General features: G+C 41.0%; 1 non-coding gene across 1 annotated transcript; it reads left to right on the forward strand.

The window, feature by feature from the left end:
* Nucleotides 1–2524: 2524 nt before the first annotated feature.
* Nucleotides 2525–2628, forward strand: LOC112781845 (small nucleolar RNA R71). The gene has a single exon (XR_003192596.1). It is a non-coding gene; the product is annotated as a small nucleolar RNA R71 (small nucleolar RNA).
* The last annotated feature ends 5081 nt before the right edge of the window (nt 2629–7709 follow it).

The raw sequence follows: 7709 nt of genomic DNA on the forward strand, positions 1-7709 counted from the left end.
CAGCATGCATCTTTGGAAAGTGGCAGGTGCATTGCACAATCCAAAGGGCATGCGTCTATAAGCAAAAACTCCATATGGACAAACAAATGATGTTTTCTCTTGATCACTCGGATCAACTACTATTTGGTTGTATCCTGAATATCCATCCAAGAAGCAATAGTAAGCATGTCCGGCAAGCCTTTCAAGCATCTGATCCATGAATGGGAGTGGGAAATGATCCTTTCTGGTGGCTTCATTGAGCTTTCTGTAGTCTATGCACATCCTCCACCCAGTGACGGTTCTTGTGGGTATGAGTTCGTTCTTCTCATTTGGTACCACAGTTATGCCACCTTTCTTGGGAACTACATGGATGGGACTAACCCATGGGCTATCAGAAATGGGGTAGATTACCCCTGCCTGCCATAACTTCCTGACTTCCTTTTGTACCACTTCTTTCATGACGGGATTCAATCTTCTCTGAGCTTGAATGGAGGGTCTAGCATCCTCTTCTAACAAGATTTTATGCATGCATATGGATGAACTTATCCCCTTCAAATCAGCTAGGGTCCATCCAATGGCATCTTGATGAGTTTGCAGCACCTTGATCAATTCTTCTTCCTGTTCTTGGCTCAAGGCCGAGCTAATGATAACAGGGTGACTCTCATCACTACCCAAGTATGCATACTTGAGATTAGGGGGCAATGCTTTGAGCTCAGGTTTTGGTGCTTCCTTTTCTTCTTTCACTTTCTCTGGCCTGCTTAGCATGGTTGTGTCAGCACCCTTGATATCACTAACTTCAATATCCTTGGTGAACTCCTCCTCTGCCACTTCCTTTATTGTTTCCTCAAAAGTTTCTTGTACTGCAATGTCCACTACATCAACCCTCATGCATTCCCTTAGTGATTCTGATGGATAGCTCATTGCCTTGAATACAATAAACACCAATTTCGCATCATGTAGTCTAAGAGTGAGTTCACCCTTTTGTACATCTATGATGGCTCCAGCAGTAGCTAGGAAGGGTCTTCCCAGAATTATTGAAGCTTTGGCTTCTTCCTCCATATCTAACACCACAAAATCAGCAGGAAATATAAATTCTCCCACTTTCACCAACAAATCCTCAACTATCCCATGAGGGAATTTAAAAGTTCGATCTGCCAATTGGAGGGCCATTCTTGTTGGTTTGGCTTCCTCAATCTTCATTCTTCTCATCATTGTTAGCGACATCAAATTGATGCTGGCCCCTAAATCACACAAGGCCTTCTCCACCATGACTTCTCCTATAATGCAGGGGATTTGGAAACTGCCTGGGTCCTTCAATTTCTGAGGCAATTTGTGCTGAATGATAGCACTGCATTCTTCAGTTAACAACACAGTTTCCTCATTTCTCCAGCTTCTCTTCTTGGTCATTAATTCTTTTAAGAATTTTGCATAGAGTGGCATTTGCTCTATTGCCTCAGCAAAGGGAATGTTGATTTGAAGCTTCTTGAAAATCTCCAAGAACCTGGAGAATTGGCCATCCTTTTCACTTTTCATCAAACGTTGAGGATAAGGTGCTTTAGGTGTGTAAGGCTTCAAGACCTCTTTTTCTTTTTCTTTTGTTGCAAACGGTGTAACAGATTGTCCTTGTTCTTTGTCTTTCACATTTTCCTTTGCTTCATCCTCTGTGGTTTCCCTTGAAATCTCCTTTAGATTCTTTCCACTTCTGAGGGTTATGGCCTTACATTCCTCCCTTGCAATAGCCTTGGCAGCATGAGAACCGCTTGTCCCAGGGGCTTGCTTAGTCAAATACAAAATTTGATTTTCTAGCTTCTGGATGGCAGCTCCTTGGTTTTGCAAGTTAGAATTTACTTCTTCCTTAAAAGCTTTCAATTCAATTATGTCTTGGCTCATGGTTGCAAGCATTCCTTCTATCCGGTTTAATTGATCTTGAAATTGTTGGTTCGGATTAGGTTGGGTATGTTGATTATTTTGGCCATGATATGATGGTTGGGGGTAAGTGTTTTGTGTGGCTTGGTATGATCTTTGGTTGGAGTTTTGGTATGTGGAATTGTTATGTTGGTTGTGGTTGTAAGGTTTGTGGTTTTGTGGTTGGGTTTGTTGGTTTCCCCACCCAAAGTTTGGGTGGTTTCTCCAGCCTGGGTTGTAAGTGTTGGAATGTGGATCATATGATTGCCTTTGTTGGTTTCCCACATAGTTAGCCTCATCCCAATCACCTCCTTCAATGCCTACTTCCTCTTGATCTTGTGTGTGTATTGCAGCCACTTGCTTTGTTTCTATTTGCCTGGTAAGCTCTGCTAGTTGCTTGGCAAACACCTTGTTTTGGGTTAGAATTGTATCAACATGGTTCAGCTCCATGACTCCCTTAGTGTTGTGCCTTTCTGATGCATAGTAGTACTCATTCTCAGCCACTGTCTCGATCACTTCAATGGCTTCTTCCACAGTCTTTTTCCTGTTCAATGAACCTCCTGATGAATGGTCTACAGCCTTCCTTGATTCATAAGAGAGCCCATCATAGAAGATGTGCAGTTGCACCCAATCATGGAACATGTTTGGTGGGCATTTCCTTGTCAAGTCCTTGAATCTCTCCCATGCCTCGTAGAGAGTTTCACCATCTTGTTGTCTAAAAGTCTGAACCTCAGATCGAAGCCTATTGACCTTTTGTGGAGGGTAGAAACGTGCCAGAAACTTGCTTTCCACCTCATCCCATGTTGTTAGACTCCCCCTTGGGAATGATTCCAGCCACTTAGCTGCTTTGTCCCTAAGTGAAAATGGGAACAAAAGCAGTTTATAGGCATCTTCCTGGACTCCATTGGACTTCACAGTGTCACAAATTCTCAGGAATTTTGTGAGATGTTGGTTTGGGTCTTCATTAGCACTTCCTCCAAAGGAACAATGATTTTCCACAAGTGATATTAGCTGTGGCTTGAGCTCAAAATTGTTGGCCTGAATGGGTGGTTTCTGGATGCTACTACCACAATTCCTAGAGGTTGGGTTTATGTATGAACTAAGAACCCTCCTCTCAGGGATGGCATCGTTTCCATCAGCTCTCTCATGGTTGTGAGCTTCTCTATCCATGTTGAGATCTAAAGCTTCCTCAAAATTGTCCTCAGATTCTCCTTCAGATTCCTCTTCTCCCACTACTCTCTTCCCTCTTGCTTCCCTTCTAAGTCTATGAAGGGTCCTCTCTGGTTCGGTATATGGAGGAGTTGATGTCTCTCCTCTCCTACCTGTCATACAAGAACACAGCTCAAACACAACAAGTGAAATACTCTTGGTTAATGGAAGAGTATGGTTAGCTCAATTGAGGAATTAATTCAAACAGTTAGTGAGTCAGTGAGTTAGTTGCATGAATTTAAAGGCATAAAGAAGGAAAGCATGTAACCAAGTGCAGAAATTAAAATTCAACAGTATCTTGAACAGAATTAACAAAGCAAGATAAAATTGCTCAATCTAGTTAGCTTCCAATTTGAGAATTGTCAATCGAAAACCAATCCCCGGCAACGGCGCCATAAACTTGATGCACATAAACTAGTTATGCTACGATTTAGGAAATTGCACGATCGGCAAAATTCCTTCCGGCAAGTGCACCGGTTATCGTCAAGTAAAAACTCACAATAGAGTGAGGTCGAATCCCACAAGGATTGGTTGAGTGAGCAATTCGGATTAGAAGTGTGTTCTAGTTGAGCGGAATCAAGATTGAGATGAGTATTGCGGAATGTAAAAGTGGCGGGAAAAGTAAATGACAAGAAATTGAAATGGCGGAATCTTAAATTGCATGAATTAAAGAGCAGAAACTAAATTGCTGAAATTAAAAGGGAATGGGGGTGATTGCATGAATTGAGTAGCAGAACGTAAAGAGAAAGTGGAAATCAGAATTGGGGAATTCATTGGGTTATAGGAGATATTGAGATCTCCGAATCAAAACATGTTTATCTCTTCCTCAACCAATGCGTTCATTGAATTTTGCTTGGCAATCTTATATGATTGGATCCCAATTCCTTGGCTCACCAATGCTCTCTAAAAACAAACAAATTCCCAATCCCTTGGTTTAAATGTTCATAAGAAGAGATGATGCTTGATCACTGATTATACCACACAATTTCATGAACCACAATTTGGTAGGATTACATGTCACAATATCCATCCAAACCCCAATCCAATCCACTGTGAGAAAGCTTCTCTAGCATGAATCCTCCATTCCTTTCCCAAGGCTCCGAAGGATTCCAAGTATGAGTAGTTTCTTTCCCAAGACAACTACTCAATGGAATTAGATCGAGAAGCTTTCTAACAAAATTCAAGAGAAAAGATTGAAGAAGAAGATAAACTATTATTGATTCATTGAATTACAATAGAGCTCCCTAACCCAATGAAAGGGGGTTTAGTGAATCATAGCTCTGAATTCAATTACAAAGAAAAGGAAAACTAGCTAAAAGTGAAAGTAAAAAGTCCTCTCTAACTTAACTTCTATCCTATTTATACACTTTCTATATTGAGCTTCAGTTGTGCTTCTTGGGCTTTGAGGCCTCTCCTTGCTTTCCTTTTGCCTTGGGTTTATGATCCATAACCTTGATGAGGTTGTTGATCCAAATCCTGTAACATTTATTGAGCCAACTTAGTGATAATCAAATAATGACACATGACTCAATAAATTGAGATTTCAAACTCATCAATCCTTCAGGCCCAATCCCATAAACCATGATATTCAATTGGGTTTCATACCAAAGTAAGTTTAAGTTAATATTTGTGCTCAAAGACTAACTTAAATCACAATATTTTTGGCCCAGAAACCTTTTCCAAGAGTGGCGTTTAAGTTGTAGTTTAAGCTTAAACTGCAGCTTAAACGCCAGACACTTCCAGTGAGGCCTTTTGTAGAAGCACGTTTAAGCTTCAGTTAAGGTTAAACTGAAGCTTAAACGTGGAAATGGAAGAAGGTAGCCCTGGAGAGTCATGTAGTCGAACACGTTTAAGCTTCAGTTTAAGGTTAAACTGAAGCTTAAACGTGGAGATAGGAAAGGCAGCCCTGGAGGTCGAACACGTTTAACCTCAGTTTGAGGTCAAACTGGAGGTTAAACGTGGAAGCTTAGAATGGTGGCCCTGGAGGTGTCGAACACGTTTAACCTCCAGTTTGAGGTCAAACTGGAGGTTAAACGTGGAAATGGAGAGAGCAACCCTGGAGTAGAAAAGCTGTCGAACACGTTTAAGCTCCAGTTTGAGTCAAACTGGAGCTTAAACGTGGAATGGCTCCCTGGTACTCTTCCTGGTTCTGGCGTTTAACCTCCAGTTTGAGGTCAAACTGGAGGTTAAACGTGGAACTCCTCCCTGGGTGGCATACTCATTCTGGCGTTTAACCTCCAGTTTGAGGTCAAACTGGAGGTTAAACGTGGAATGCTCCTTAAGTGAGGCTTTTCATTCTGGCGTTTAACCTCCAGTTTGAGGTCAAACTGGAGGTTAAACTTCAATCCCAGCATTTCTTATCCTTCATGATTTTGGCGTTTAAGCTCCAGTTTAGGCTTAAACTGGAACTTAAACTCCACATGTGATATTCAAGCTTCCTTTATTGATTTTGTTGCTTCCTTGCTTAGCCTCTTCTTCCCTGAAATCATCCAAAAAATTGCATCAAAGTCTTGCAAAATTTCATGAGAAATCTTCCATTCATAGCATTTAAGTAATATAACTAAAACTCATGGATTTTGCATCAAAATCATATTGTTTGGATGGTTCATTACTTTGTTCTTCATTTAACCATTTTTGGTTACTTTAAGCTCAAGAAAATGCATAAAACAACTAAAACTAACAGAAAAATGCTAGTGAAACTAGCCTATGATGCCTTGGCATCACCTCCCTCCATACCTCAAATATGCTTAGCTTGAGGACAAGCAGAAGTTTCCAATTATCATTGCACGGGAACTCACTTCTCAACAAGAAGAGCAGTTACTTAGTGTGCTCAGGAGGCATAAGAAGGCAATTGGGTGGAGTTTGGCAGACATAGTAGGCATCAAACCTCAAGTTTGTGAGCACAGAATATTTTTAGAAGAGGGAGCTAGGCCTGTTCGTCAACCCCAGAGAAGACTGAATCCCACTATCTTGGAGGTTGTCAAAAAGGAAGTGACCAGACTACTAGAGGCAGATATTATCTATCCCATCTCAGACGGAGAATGGGTAAGCCCAGTACAAGTGGTGCCCAAGATGTCTAGAGTCACTACAGTGAAGAATGAGCATGGAGAGCTCATAGCAACCAGCGTACAGAACGCCTGGATGGTCTGTATTGATTACAGGCGCCTAAACCAGGCCACTCGTAAGGATCACTATCCTCTTCCATTCATTGATCAAATGCTGGATCGCCTGTCAGGTAAATCACATTATTGCTTTTTAGATAGTTACACAGGCTATTTCCAGATTCATATAGATCCTGAAGATCTGGAAAAGACTACTTTTACATGTCTTTTTGGGACTTATGCTTATAAGAGAATGCCCTTTGGCTTGCGCAATGCACCAGCTACTTTCCAAAGGTGCATGATGAGTCTTTTCTCTGACCTTATTGAGAACTGTATGGAGGTTTTTATGGAAGATTTTAGCATTTATGGTGATTCCTTTAGCCTTTGCTTAGATAGTTTATCTTGAGTATTAGATAGATGTGTCAGTACAAACCTTGTATTGAATTTTGAAAAATGTCACTTTATGGTTAAACAAGGTATTGTACTAGGACATGTTGTATCTAATACTGGCATTTCTGTAGATCCAGCAAAGGTGGATGTTATTTCTAGTTTACCTTACCCCTCCTCTATGAGGGAAGTCCGTTCGTTCCTTGGCCATGCAGGTTTTTACCGGAGGTTCATTAAGGACTTTAGTATGGTAGCACTTTCCTTATCCAGATTACTGTAGAAAGATATTGAGTTCGAGTTCAGTGAGGATTGCAAACAAGCGTTTGATAAGCTGAAGACTTCCCTGACTCAAGCTCCAATTGTGAGAGGACTTGACTGGAGCCAGCCATTTGAGATCATGTGCGACGCTTCCAACCATGCAGTAGGAGCAGCGCTGGCCCAGCGTGAAGGTAAGGACCCCTTTGTAATTGCTTATGCGTCTAAGACTTTAGACGATGCTCAGTCTAATTACACTACTACTGAGAAAGAGCTTTTTGCTATTGTTTTTTCTCTGGATAAATTGCTTATACGTTGGATACTGCTACTACAAGAATTTGATTTAGAAATAAAGGATAGGAGTGGTAACCAAAATTTAGTGGCAGACCACTTGAGTCGCCTTGAGCACATTAAAGATGACTCCACTCCTATAGCTGATAATTTCCCATTTGATAACCTGCAAGCAGTATCTGAGGTAGTCCCTTGGTATGCACCTGTAGCTAATTATCTCGTTAGCCGCACTTTTACTCCAAACTTTACTAAGCATCAAAGAGACAAGCTGAAAAGTGAGTCTAAATATTATATGGGATGACCCATATTTATGGAGATGTGGCGCTGACCAGGTAATTAGACGGTGTGTGCCTCAATCAGAATTCCAGTCCATTTTAGAGGCCTGTCACTCATCTGAGAGTGGAGGACATTTTGGCCCTCAAAGAACAGCTAGAAAAATCTTAGACTGTGGATTCTGGTGGCCTACTCTTTTTAGGGACGCTGCTGAATTTTGTAAATCTTGTTTCCCATGCCAAAAATTTGGTAATATATCTAAGAAGGATGAGATGTCTCAAAAAATTATGCTTTTCTATGAAATTTTTT

The sequence above is a fragment of the Arachis hypogaea genome, chromosome 19 (assembly GCF_003086295.3).
Source record: "Arachis hypogaea cultivar Tifrunner chromosome 19, arahy.Tifrunner.gnm2.J5K5, whole genome shotgun sequence".
NCBI lineage: Eukaryota > Viridiplantae > Streptophyta > Magnoliopsida > Fabales > Fabaceae > Arachis > Arachis hypogaea.